We start from the raw sequence: 14,869 nt of genomic DNA on the forward strand, positions 1-14,869 counted from the left end.
ACATGTTATCAATAACATTTTCACATTATACACTTGCTGCTATCTCAAACTTGCCTCCGTATGAAAGGGAAGATCTCTATTGAATAAAGAGAGGAGGTAAATATTCCCCATCTCTCTAATTAGAACAGATCAACTTTATAAGTTGCTTATGTGATAACTTCTCATATAATGAAAACATATATAAATATTATTTTTTAAATAAACTTTAAAAGATTTTTGGAATAATTTTAGATTTACATCAAAGCTGCAGATAGTGTAGAGTGCATATACCTTTCACCTATAATGTTAATGTCTTAGTACGTTTCTCAAAACTAAGAAAGTAACATTAATAGTATTGCTGTTAATCAAACTACAGGCTTTATTTGGATTTCACTAGTTTTTCTAATGTCCTTTTTCTGCTTCAGGATCCATTCCAATAAACTGTATTGCATTTAGTCTTCAGGTCTCCTTAGCCTCCTAAGGAGACTGTGCCAGGTGTTTTGTAAACTGTTTCTCAGTTTAATTTGTAAGAGGTGTTTCTGATGATTAGCCTGAAATTATGGGCTTTGGGGAGGGACTCCACGGATATGAAGTATGTTCTCATCACATATTATAGGGAGTGCATGATAGCAGCATGACCTACCGCTAGTGATGTTAACATTGACTACTTGGTTAAAGTTGTGTTTGCCAGATTTCTTTACAATAAATAACTGCTTTTTATGTGTCCAATTGTATCTTCTAAAAAAATACGTTGAAGTCCTAGCACCCAGTACCTGTAAATGTAACCTTTTTGAAAGTAGGGTGGTTGCAGATTTAATCAAATTAAGAAGAAGACATTAGGGTGGTCCCTAATCCAATATGACTGGTGTCCTTATACGCAGAGGAAATCACTATGTGAAGTGTCTATGAAGACACAGAGACACATGGTGAAAATGCCATGTGATGACAGAGGAAGAGTTTGGAGCAAGGCTGCTGCAAACCAAGGATTGACAGCCACCCCAGAAGCTGGGCAGAGGCAGGAAGGATTCTCTCCTACATGCTTCAGAGGAAGCACGGCCTTGCTAACAACTTGAGTTTGAACTTCCAGATTCCAGAACTGAGAGGTGACAAGTTGTAACCTCTCAATGGGTTTACCTTGCCTGCTGCCTAGACAGAGCCAATATATCAAGACAGGAGAATTGCAATAGAGAAAGCAATTCATGCAGAGCTGGCTGGCTGGGGTACTGGAGTTTTATTACTCAAATTAGTCTTCTCAAGGATTTGGGGACTGAAGTTTTTAATGATGATTTGGTGGGTAGTCGTGGGGAGTCAGTGAATTGGGAGTTCTGATTGGTGTGGTAGGAGATGAAAATCAGGGAGTTGAAGCTGTCCTCTTGTGCTGAGTCAGTTGCTGGGTTGGGGCTACATGACCAGATGAGCCAGTTTATCAGTCTGGATGGTGCCAGTTGATCCATCTAGTGCAGGGTTTGCAAAATATCTCAGACGCTGATCTCAGGTTTTACAATAGTGATATTGTCCCCAGGAGCAATTTGAGGAGGTTTAGAATCTTGCAGTCTCCAGCTGCATGGCTCCTACACCATAATTTCTAATCTCATAGCTAATTTGTTAGCCCTGCAAAGGTGGTCTAGTTCCCATGCGGAAAGGGGGTTTGTTTTGGGAAAGGGCTGTTACTGTCTTTGTTTCAAACTATAAACTATAAACGAAGTTCCTCCTGACGTTAATTTGGTGGATGCCTAGAAATAAACAAGGACAGCTTGGAGGTTAGAGGCAAGATTGAGTAGATTAGGTCAGGTCTCTTACACTGTCTCAGTCATAATTTTGCAATGGTGGTTTCAAAATTTCTGTTGTTTGAAGCCACCCAATTTGTGATACTTTGTTATGTCAGCTCTGTTATACTTTGTTATGAAGCAAATACACTGTTCTTTACTTTTCCATTCTTTATACTTTGTAAGCAAGTTACTAAATACAGGTCATTCTTAAAAAGATTAATTTGCTCCTACAAATATATTTAGAAAACTTTGGATAGAGCTTGCTACCGTCTCTTTGTTTCAGTTCATTGTTGGCCAGTGACACGTGGCCGTGACATGCGCCATGGAAACACTGCAGCGCCACCCCTGACAATGGGCTGCACTAGAGCTTGTCAAGGGCTTCTCTTCAAGGGCAGCGATAAAAAATCTCACTCGTGGTTCCTCAAATAAAAATCTCCTATTATAAGCCACACAGTCATAATTGTTTTTTGTAACCCTTTGCTTAGCATAGTGTTGAGTGAGTGGATGAGATAAAAATGCAGTTCTTAACTCAGGCCTTTTATACAAAATTTACCCCAAACATTTCATGTAACATTAATTTGATTGAATTGGCGTTGCAGTTTGGTTAAACCACTTGAATTTCTAGCTACCTGTAACAGTTTAAACTATATTCCAATTATTTTCTAGAAAAAAAACCAGATTAAATCTATTAAAAACCCCCAAAGTAAGTGATGGGTTCAACCATGTTTCTCCAAAGTAAGCTGTGGTTTCCACTATGTTTGAAGAAGCTTATGTATTTTATTTTTCATTGAAATTTCCTCCTTGCTTGCTTTTTTCTTGTTTAAAAGAGAGGTTATTTTTCTGTAGAACTAATTATATATAGTGTATATTTAGTGAATATATACACACACAGACACATGTACTTGTTTTAAGTACATATTAAATCTGGCTATAAGAAGAAAATAGAATAAATATGTGGGTATTCTTTTTTTTTTTTTTGCTACCCTGTTTGCAGTAATACCTATTATTTAAAATTCTTGAGCATTTCATTAAATTTACTTTAAAATTTAATTATGTAAAATCAGTGCATTAGAGCTCGTGTAATCATCATGGCTTAGAAGATGATTCCTTAAGAGTTGCATACCCAGGGGAATTGGGGGTTTGCATTGCCAATTACCAAAATATGCTTAATGCAAGCCCATTTTTATTTTTACATGTTGCAGCATTTATTGGAAAGCTTCCAAAGCCTTATGAATATGTATAACCTCAGTTGTCCATTTAGCTTAGCAACAAACAAGTGTTTCCTGTTACATTATAAAATATTGGCATCAATTACTTTAAAAAAGTATGCCGCTGAAGGCTTTGCGTAAGCATATGAATAGAAACTAAAATCCCATACTTTCATCATATATTAGAAATATTAGCTTCTGAAACACACAGAAATACACACAAACACACAGATTATGTATATGTTGAGCTTCTGACATAAAAATGTGTGTGATTAAAACAATCTGTATTTTATACAGGGTGTTCCATGACCTTACCTTGGTCTACAAATTTAATATTTTAATGAGTACATCTCTTTGACCATGACTCATCAACTTAATTCCAAAATCACATTAGCGGGTTTGTTTAGAGATAGTTTTAGAGAAAAGGGAAGTCTGGGATGGTGACACAGAGAAACTATGATGCTCTCTGTGTCATGACTTATCCTGCTGTAAGTCTATGATAGAGAAAGAGAAATTTTGTTTTCTGTAATTTCTTCTTATCATTCAGTATTACATTCTCAGGAGATTTACTAATGTGAGTGAATATCATATTCTCTGTGTTTGCTAAGAGGAGGGATTCAGGACATGCTATGTAAAATATGGCCCCTTGTCATGTGAGAAAATAGCAGGAATAGGAAAGTCATTCTCTAACCTTTTCCCACCCCACTGCTCTGAAGCAGGCCGTAAGACTCTCACTCAAGAGGTACTCTCCTTACAACTAGAGGAGAAGAAGGTCCTTATCTCTGAAAACACAGGGATATGGAGAAAAATTAGAACAAACAGACCTTACTAAGTTCCCTCCAATTTATTACAATTAGATTACACCCCCTTCACCCAATCATATTTCTGCACAACTGTCCACTTTTCAAAGTGAGCCTAAAAATACACAGGTTTTCATTTTTCTTTGGATCTCTATTTCTGAAGCCTCCCATGTCACATAAAATTTAGTAAATGAATTTGTGTGCTGTTCTTTTGTTCATCTGTCTTTTATTACAGTTGCCTTAGCCTAAACCTGGTGATGGGTGAGAAAAAAATTTCTTCCCCTACATAAGTATGTATTCATTTTATTAAGCAATAATTAATGGCATTGAATGATTACTAAGTACAACTTTGATGATCAACTGCATAGGCCATACTTGGGGACTAAAAGGAATCAGAGGAGAAGACTTGTAAGAATGAAACACTGTCTAATGCAAATAATGCATCATGGAGATGTAGAATAAGCTGCCTTTCATGTTTCTTTTTCCATTTGGCTTGAATTACTTTAGTTGTACAGGGAAAATTCTGAGTACTTGCTCAGTAAGATGCTTGTCCAGTCTTCTCTCACATATGGAAGTAGTTTGGTACTAAGGAAAAAATATTTTTTCAATTTCCTTCCTTCCTTCCTTCCTTCCTTCCTTCCTTCCTTCCTTCCTTCCTTCCTTCCTTCCTTCCTTCCTTCCTTCCTTCCTTCCTCCCTCCCTCCCTCCCTCCCTTCCTTTCTTCCTTTCTTCCTTCTCTCTCTCTCTCCCTCTCTCTCTCTCTCTCAGACAGAGTCTCACACTGTCATCTGGGCTGGAGTGCAGTGGCATGATCTTGGCTCACTGAAACCTCTGACTCCCAGGTTCAGGCAATTCTCCTTGCCTCAGCCTCCCAAGTAGCTCGGATTACAGGCACCCGACACCATGCCCAGCTAATTTTTTTTGTATTTTTAGTAGAGACGGAGTTTCACTACGTTGGCCAGTCTGATCTTGAACTCCTGACCTCGTGATCCACCCAGTCAGCTTTTCAGTATTGTGATTCTTAAGGAAAACAATTAGCTGTTACCTTTGGTGCAAGAATAGAAGTCATATAGTAGAATGGAACCACCCCCTGACCATCACTCCCCAAAACCCAAACATTTTAAGAGTAAATCAAGATTACTTCTTTTAAAAAAACAGCTTCTTTCTATAGCAGTTTTATCCCTGCTTGCTTCATTTGTTTAAGCTTTTGATCCTAAGGAATACGTTTTTAAAATCTACCAGGTATCCAGCCATATTGCTACTGAGTCTGGCTATGGATCATGAAAGTCTAGCTCCAGTAATCTTGGGCAGATTATTTGGAAACATGACATCTTTCTACATAATAAATAGGAGTCATGAAAAATGAAGAAGACAGAGCAAGAGATAATCTTCCTTCAAACTACCCCATATTAAATATTTTCAAGTATTCTTAGTTTTCTAGGGACAAAATTGTGTTAACTGCCTGAAATGACAGTTTCTAGAATACTGCTTTTGAACATGCAATGTACTTGCTTGCAGTAGAGTGAAATTTATTTGTTAATATATGAAATTTTTTGAATATGATTTTTTTTTTTTATTTTAAAGGGAGATCAAGTTACTTGATTTTTCCTTTAGGCCATTATATTAAGAATTTGTCTTAGAGTCTTCTGCCAACCACGAGAGCCCTAAATCAGTGGAGCTATCCTTCTTAGAAAATATCAAATGCTTTTGATTCTCTCTTCTGAAATTTATCAATTCCCTCCTGTTCCAGTAACAAATGATTTCAAACTCAGTGGCCTAAAGCAACAACAGCAGATAGCCAGTCTCTCCTTCAGGGTATCCTGGTCTCAGCTGGGAAGACTTGAAGGCTGGGGTTTGGAATCATCAGAAGGCACCTTCACTCACATGTCTGGCAGTTAATGGTGTGTACTGCCTGGGATCTCAGCTGGGCTGTTGTGTGACATTTACATGTGGCCTTACCATGTGTTTCTCCATGTGAGGATAGTTTGGGCCTCCTGATGGGGGGCAGCTGGGCTCCAAGAGCTAGTATCCAGTTGTGGCTCATGCCTCTAATCCCAGCAGCATGGGAGGACAAGGTGGGAGAATCACTTGAGGCCAGACATTTGAGGCCAGCCTGGGCAATATAGTGAGACCACCATCTCTACAAAAACATACAAAATTATCTGGGGATGGTAGTGTGCACCTATAGCTTAGCTATTTATGGGGTTGAGATGGAAGGATCACTTGAGTCCAGGAGGCTGAGGCTGCAGTGAGCCGTGTTCATGCCATTGCACTCCCAGCCTGGGTGACAGAGACCCTGTTTCAAAACAACACCCAATAACCCCTTCCCCCCAAACCCCCAAACATCATAGAAACAGAAGTCAGATATTGTTACTTCTTCTGTAATTATAGGGGAGGAAACATAGACCCCGCCTCTTGATATGAGAAGTCTCCAAGTTACACTGGGAATTGGAATTGTGGGATGGGAATTATGACACCCACTTTAGGATAATATAATGTGGCTCATTCTTCTTCCTTTTTTCTACATACTTTTTCTTGAAATGTTAAGGCCAATGGCTTCTTATTTATTCTCCCTGCTGGCATTTTAATTATCTTCAAATTTATTCCCACATAGGTGGAAGGGTGACCTATATAAAATGCATGATCTGCATGGGGTGCAAAATCTTGATGATGTTTGCCAAACTCTCTAGCCTATTTATTTATATGGCACTCTCCAACAAAAACTAGCTTCTCACAGTCCTCTCTTGCCCCTGCCCTTGGCATGTGCACAGATGTGCTGCTTCTGACCTCCATGCCTTTTCTAGTTGGTGTCTCCTCTCTTTTCCACCATCTTCATCTTCCTCCAGTGAATGCATTCTGGTTTTCTAGAATGCATTCACTGGAGGAAGATGAAGGGTCAAACATTACCTCCTCCACCCAGTTTATATCATGATTTCAGTGGATCCTTCAAGCTGTTATTTTCATTCCACTCACTGTGTTTCATTTTCCTCATCTATTTCTTTTCTTTTTTTTTTTTTTTTTTGAGATGGAGTTTCGCTCTTGTTACCCAGGCTGGAGTGCAATGGCGCGATCTCGGCTAACCGCAACCTCCGCCTCCTGGGTTCAGGCAATTCTCCTGCCTCAGCCTCCTGAGCAGCTGGGATTACAGGCACGTGCCACCTTGCCCAGCTAATTTTTTGTGTTTTTAATAGAGACGGGGTTTCACCATGTTGACCAGGATGGTCTTGATCTCTTGACCTCGTGATCCACCCGCCTCGGCCTCCCAAAGTGCTGGGATTACAGGCTTCCTCATCTATTTAATGAAAATATAATTCTCAACTCATACTGTTGCAAAAATTAAATGAAGAATTTAAGACATATAAAGTGTTCATAACAATGCCAGTACATGGGAACCACTCAAAAGATGTTAGGTGTTACTATAACTCATATTAGCCACCTGCACCTGTTATTTCTGGCAATCCAAAATAATTCTGAAAAATGTCTTGCCTCAGTATCTTTGCATATGCTGTTATCTCTGCATGGAATTCTTTACCCTTTCTCTCTAGCCATTCTGCTCTTTCTCAAAGTCTATTTTAAATTCCACGATTCTTTAAAGAAAGCATTTTTTCCTCCAAATATTAAATTCTTATAACTTTGTTTATACACCTTCTTGGCATCTGCACATTCTGTTTCCTACATAGGTTTCTTTGATTGTGTCTTACTTGTGAAATCCTTGAGGATAAGGATATATTACATATTTTTATCACTTTAATTCCTAGCATTCTGCCTTTCTTGGAGTAAACCAATATTCACTGCCTTAAATTAGACTTAAGAAAACAATTATTTTTGCAGAGATTTTGATAATATTGAATCGCAAATGTACATTAAATCTGATATGCTCAGTTTTATTATAGTACATCTTATATTGTGTATTTCCATAAGATATACTAAGGACTTTGTATTATAAGATAAAAAGATTATAAGATAAAAATTATCTTTATTTTCTACTCAAAAATTTTTAATGTTCTAATTATTCTTTTTAAATTTTTTTCTCCTCAATTATCCTAATCTTTTTCTTAATAAATGCAGAGGTGTATACAGATTATCTCCCAAAGTATCCCAAATAAAGATTTTTAAATACATATTTGAACTTTCTAACATGTAAGTGGATTTTTGAGTCCAAAATTTATTTTATGAATACTTAATAGGTGCCTAACATAGAATCAGTACTGGGGATATAGCAGGATGATATGGTTTGGATCTGTGTCCCTAACCAAGTCACAGGTGGAATTGTAATCCCCGGTGTCGGGGGTGGGGCCTGATGGAAGGTGACTGGATCATGGGGGCAGAGTTCTCATGGATGGTTTAGTGGCATCCCCTTGACGCTGTTCTTGTGATGATGAGTAAGTGAGATCTCAAGAGAGCTGGTGGTTTTAAAAGTGTAGCACCTCTCCCCTCTCTTGCTCCCGCTCTACCATGTAAGATGCCTGGTTTTCCATTCACCTTTTGCCATGGCTATAGTTTCCCGAGGCCTCCATGCTTTTTGTACAGCCTGTAAAACCATGAGCCAATTAAACCTCTTTTCTTTATAAATTACCCAGTCTCAGGTATTTCTTTATAGCAATGCAAGAACAAACGAATACATAGGACTACAAAGACTAACAAGATGTAGTTTTTCTCCTTAAGGAGTTTAGCACCTTCTAGGTAGAGAGGGAGAAACTCAATGGGAGATCCAGATAAAGAGGTATGGGAATTCAAACAGGATGATGTTATTTTTAGCCAAGAGGAGCAATTAAAAATGTATTGGAAAACGTGGTATTTGGGCTGAGTACTGCATGATATGTTGGGCTGGATTTGCTAAACCTTTGTTATTCCAGAGAAGGGGAGAATACACAAAGTTTGTCCAGTGAGTGTAACAACGTGAATATATTAAGACTTATTTGGTGGGAAGCCCAGAGCATGAGAGTATGGGGAGTAAACTATGGTTGGAATGTACAGTGGGTAGAAGGAGAGGAATAAGAGAAATGAGTGATGGACAGGTAGTTTGTGAACAGATGCCGAAGAGCCCTGAGAGAACAAAACCCTGGCTTTGTTCTGGCTATATGAAGCCATTGAAAGATCTACATGTGACCGAAAGTAATGAAAGGGAAATTGCATGGGGGAAGAACCACTGAGGCAACCTGATTAGAAAAAGGGTCTGATTTCAAATACTTTTTCTGCAAATGTTTTTTTTTTAAAATCAAATTTGGACATGGATGTATTCACTTACACACTGTAACTCCTATTTCATCAGCTGGAGCTTGCTTTTGCTTTTTAGGTGAAGAATTTCAGTCAATCCCAGGCAGGAATCATTCCAGCGAATGACCCTGGGGCGACAGTTCCACAAACCAATTACAATCCCAGGGAGATTGCCGCACAGGGTTCTGTGTCATTCTAATTTCAATTAACATCTTTCTTAATTAGAAAGAAATACAGAGGTACAGAGGTGATGCTTTTAATCTGTTGCCCCTTATTTAGCTTTCCATTCATTCATTATATAAGATAGCATATATGGAAATTTGGTAAGCCAAATTCATGGAGAATTAGACTATATGAATAAAATAAGTTAGGTAAGATAAATTATTCTTGCTAATTTTGTGTACTTCAAAGTTTATTCCAGCTTTCATATTTGCTTTGAAGAAATTGCCTTGTTGTGCTCTGGAAGCTGTTTCTGTGGATGCTATAGGCCAGACCATTACGGACAGTGCTCTGATTAGGCCAATATTAGACATAGAAATTAGGTCTGTAATTCAATTCCCAAGAGAAAAGTCTACTGTATAGCTACTCAACTCAAAAACAGGGTGGAAAAACAAAACAACAGCTGCCAACAGCACTTTAAGACACTATGGCATTGGATATACGTGTTAATCTACCTTTGGTGGCACTTTCAATACAGAGGCTGAGAATATTATTTCATTTAAAGGGAAGACTCAGATTCACCTTTGCCATCACACCTTTCTGAGAGCTTCAGAAAGTTGGATCATCTGACTTTGGGCGGCTCATGTGATAAAAGGTTAAAGGCAAATCATTGATCCTGGACTTAAAGCTAACTGTCTCAAATAAGAAGGAAGATATCTTGTATAAAAATGACAAGAGAAAAGCATCTCAAAAGGGCATTTAAACCACATTGAAATCATTGCTGTGTAATAACATATTCAATAGAAAACAGAGAAAATTCCTATCAGAAGTATTCACTGGTATTAAGCACAGATATGTGGTGGTAGGAGCCCCTAATCTTTATGTCATCTCCCTTTAATTAAAGAGAAGAAACGCTTTTATTTAATTTCAATGGAATCTGTGAAATGCTTTCATCATTCACACACACAGTATGATAAGAGAATAATATGTCTAACGGAAAGTGAGTTTTTACCTTTTTGGGTCAATAAAAATAGCTTCCATTTGTTGAATATTTACCTTATAAATGCATCACATAAATTATTTAATTTATTCCCCAGTAAGTTATGTTGTTGATGCTACTGTATTCATTTTATAGGTGAGGAATTTGTGGCTAAATATGTTTGAAGAAGTTCCCAAAGTGGTAAGCAATTACATGTGAATCAGTGCTTGAATCCAAATTAGTGTGAATTCAAAAACACACTGTATTTTCCACAACATTTTAATAACGATCATCCAATATTTTAGTCTCTTTTGTGGGGGTAGTATTTTAAACCGTTCCTTAAATCAACATTGGCAGTGGGTTTCAACTTCATCTTCAGGGGTATCTTATTAATTGGGACCTCTGAATACTAAGGCATGAAGTTCACAGTCATAACATCACCTTGATGCAAACTGATTTAGGAAAGGTTCAGTTTGTTCAATTTGTAACTTTCAAATTGCCTTTTCAGATCCTTAATTTGATGAATGTAACTGTGGGTTAGAAATGAAACAAAATTATAAGCAGAAATGATTCTAACTGCTTTTTAGTCTGGGTAACTTAGTTGTTATGGTCCTTTCCTCTATTACTCTCCCTGCTGTTCAAAAAGTAGTGTAATTGTGAGGGTAACAGCCCTTTATATTGAGAACAATCTTCATGTAGTATAGTTCAGCCATTTGATACTCAAATGAAACTTAGTATCATGGTTTAAATAAATATTTTACTCTGGAACCAGGTCTCAAATTTTCCAACTAGAAAGACCTACTTTTTACTCTTATTTCTTTATCTGAATGCATTCAGCAGGTCTAGTAATTTTTTAGCTTTGGGTCATGCCGCCTTAGCTCACCACCCACCTAGAATATCAACTAGTGCCAAGGGCTACTTCTTGGGTTTGTCCTGTCAATTTCTAATTTTGGAAAATAGGGTGCAGCAACCTCCTTGTGTTATTTATACACATTCAATACTTCTACACCTTTAAACCCTCAGGGACATTCGAGAAAACTTCTTACTTTTGTGTCACTTTCTGCTCAAATTCAAAGCTATCAGAATTATAATTAATTTGCATTTTAGATCCTGTGTAAAACAATTTGACTTCATGGAAATGTTACTGGATGATAAAGCAAGAAACATCCACTGATCTGTATGCATTTAATTAGAAATTCCAGTTAATTACTCATTATGCCCCTTTGCATTTCTGGAAAAGAGAAAATGGTTTCTTTCTCCCTTGTGTTAAAAAAAAAATCCTTTCAGTGCAGGAAAGCTTTTTTTTTTTTTTTTTTAAATAACTTTATTTGATCAGATTCCTTTTTTTTTTGAGATGGAGTTTCGCTTTTGTTACCCAGGCTGGAGTGCAATGGCGCGATCTTGGCTCATTGCAACCTCCACCTCCTTGGTCAGGCAATTCTCCTGCCTCAGCCTCCTGATTCTTAAGTGACCTTTGTTAAAAATGCTTTTCTATTTCAATATTTTCCTTTACCTTTCTGTCTTTAAACAACAGCTTAAGTCTGAAAAAATGTAAATTTTGTAGTTAGATACACTGACAGCCCAGCATGAAAGAATGAACTATATGTTTTCTTTTTGTAACAAATACCTATATCTTAAATACTTGAAAATATTAACTTATCTACTCATTTAATCCTCCTAACAAACCTATGAGGCAGAATGCTATTATTATCCCATTTTACAGCTGTGACTAGGTAATGTTATTAGATGGACAATGGGGAAATATTCGCTATAAGATTTAGAAAAAGAGAAGAAAAAATAAATTGGCAATTGTCAGTTTCTTTAACAAGCTGCTGTTTTTTCTGTGGCAGTTTTCCTAGGCTTAATCTCAATGGTGAATCAAATTCATGTTATGAACAGCTTTCTTAAGAATTTTGGTAGATAAGTTCCCGAAGTTAATTCTAAGGATGAATTTACCATATTAAATCCTGCACCCCAGTGAGTCACATTATAGTGAAGCTCCAAAGTGGTTCCTTTTTTATAGTGAGACTAGCAAATTAAAGGAGATTTCATTTGCTTTTGAGCCACTTCCCAATTTAATTGTTCACATTTTTGTAATAGGCGGTAGCATAACTAATTGGAAAGGATAGCTAAAGTGATTGAGTTCTATTTTTTTTTTTTTAATGGACTGTCTGTGTGATTTTAGGTAAATCTCCTATTGTTTTCTGATTTTTGTTTTGATTTTGGTAAAACAAGACTAATGCCATTTTTATTTCCTTACCTATGTCCTAGGTATAGTCTGGGATAGAAACCCAAACTGGCTACTGCCTACGAGGATCAGAGGCACAGCTCTGCATCCCCTTTCTTTTCTGTTAAGCTTATGTTAGACTACTTGTAATTTTATCCACTATTCTTGCCCAAATGGCATTTTGTGAGTTTGACGGACAAGGGACCGTTGTGCAGTTTGTCAAACATTCTGTTACAAAGTTTTTGATAAAGCAATATTTTAATACTTTCTGACAACAGAAGGCCGTCCCTTGAGATTGTATCTGCTTTGATGCAATGGGCAGGGAGGTTAATTTCTCCAGCTTATACAAAAATATTTATTAAATATCTACCCAAAATGAATGGACAGGCAATACTATGGATGAATTTTAAAACCCTGGGTTTTAGTTCCTCCTTTGCCACTTAAGGGACTCTGTTGTCAGATACGTCATACAAATCAGCTGAGATTTGGTTCCCATATCAACTAAATGAAGCTGCTAATATCTCTTCTGCCTTTGTAGACCATAAATGCCATTTGTCTTATTGATTTTTATAGATAAATGACAGTGATATTTAGAAATGAAAACAGTTAAAAGGGTGATGGCAACCTATTCTAGTTTTTCATGCATAATAATGCCTTCAGTCCCTTTAACTTAAATGATGTTGTAGTAAGGAACCTATGTATCTTCTGGTAGGAAATTCAGACTGTTAATGGGAAATTATTTGTACACAACAGAGCTAACCATATATTTTCTCTGGGCTTCCAAAATTTTCGTTAAGCTGGAAATTCCTTTGCAGACTTTCTTCAAAGTCTCCTCCAATCATCACTTCGAGAATGCTCTTATTCTTTGCTGTGAACCAAGGTAAAGATAGCACCAGGCTTCTTCTCAACACCTCTTTTCCATCTATACATGTTTAAATTGGACTTAATCATCTTTCCTCTAATAATAGCTCCTTCTTCTGAATTTTCTGTTTCATGTACATTATAGGATGGAAACCTCATGATCATAATTTTTTTCCCATTACCTCATTCTCTCACCCTCTTTTTCCTCATCATAATCTATACATTCTTAAAACCTATTGATCTCTTCTCTCTCATGTTATTTATATGTCCACTTTTGAATATATACTTTTTTAAAGAAAACCTGAATAAATATGAAGAAGAATGTGTCAGTGGGTGAAGTGCCACGGAGCAGGAGAACTAAGACCACTGAAATATCACCACTGATGTTATAGCCTACAGTTAATACTAATTGTAACCAAAAATACTAAAATGTTTTATTTTAATAAGGGGTTGAAAATACCAGAACAGTGTGCCACTTAAGCATCTGCTGATTAAGGTGGAAATAAAAGCAAATCAAGAATGCTAGTGTGGCAAGATAACATCAAGAAATACGTAACCTGGCATTCTATTTAATTACAAACTTAATGACTAGAAGAAAACATGCTTTTGGTTCTTTTGTGTGCACATGTTGTATGTGTATTTGTGTGCAGGGTACTTTTGTAAGATATGCTATTATTTTAGATGTAAGAAAATAGTTAACGTTTATTAAACATTCTTCTAAATAGCTTCCCAGGTAGTAGTCTCTTATTTAAACTTCATAACTGTTTCATGAGAAAAGTACTATTATTATGCCCATTTTATTGATGACCATAACTGAGGCATAACTTTGCCCAAAGTTACAGACATCTAGAAAATTGTAGAGGTAGGATTTAAACCCAGCATGTCCAAATTCAGAGCCTAAATTCTTAACTGGAACACATGTGCTATTCTGCCTCATGAGAATTTTGTCATCCTTTATAAGCCAGTGATACTATGAACCCAGTCAGGTAGAATCATCAACAACAGTGCCTAGACTGTAACTCTGTTAGCAAGGATGTAATATATACCTGACTAATGTATTTAGCCTGTTTATTGATACTTTCAAAATTAAACTCACACTACATGTGAATGGGTTGGTTAGAGGTCACTGGGTGGGAGACAGATGGCTGGAAGAAGAAAGAGCAACTCAGGGCTAAAGGATTTGGGAGATGATGAGGGGAAGAATGGGCTACATTGCAGAGTGTGCCTTGAGGCTGATCTCTCAGCAAGCCCAAAGAGAGCTGTGTTTGACTCTTGGGGAGAAATTTAAAGAGTGATCTCCCTGGCTCTAAAAAAATCTGTGAGGTATTACGGCTGTTGTACTGGGACTAGTGTTTATATAGGGCAGTGGTTTTCAACTGGAGGCAACTCTTTCCTACCCTTTGGATGACATTTGGCAATATCTGGGGACAGTTTTGACTGTCAAGACTGACAGTCTGGTTGTAGGAGTTCTCTAGCATCCGATGTGTAAAGGCCAGGCATGCTGCTAAATATCTGAAAAGGCACAGGAAGGTCATCTCTCTTAGTTCCCAACAAAGAATTACCTTGCCCAAATGTCCTTAGTACCACTGTTGGGAAATCTTAATATAGGGGAATAGCCCCCCCACCTTTTATCACACATACTTCAGCACATGTTGTCTGGACACTGTGTA

The sequence above is a fragment of the Callithrix jacchus genome, chromosome 2 (assembly GCF_049354715.1).
Source record: "Callithrix jacchus isolate 240 chromosome 2, calJac240_pri, whole genome shotgun sequence".
Classification (NCBI taxonomy): Eukaryota; Metazoa; Chordata; class Mammalia; order Primates; family Cebidae; genus Callithrix; species Callithrix jacchus.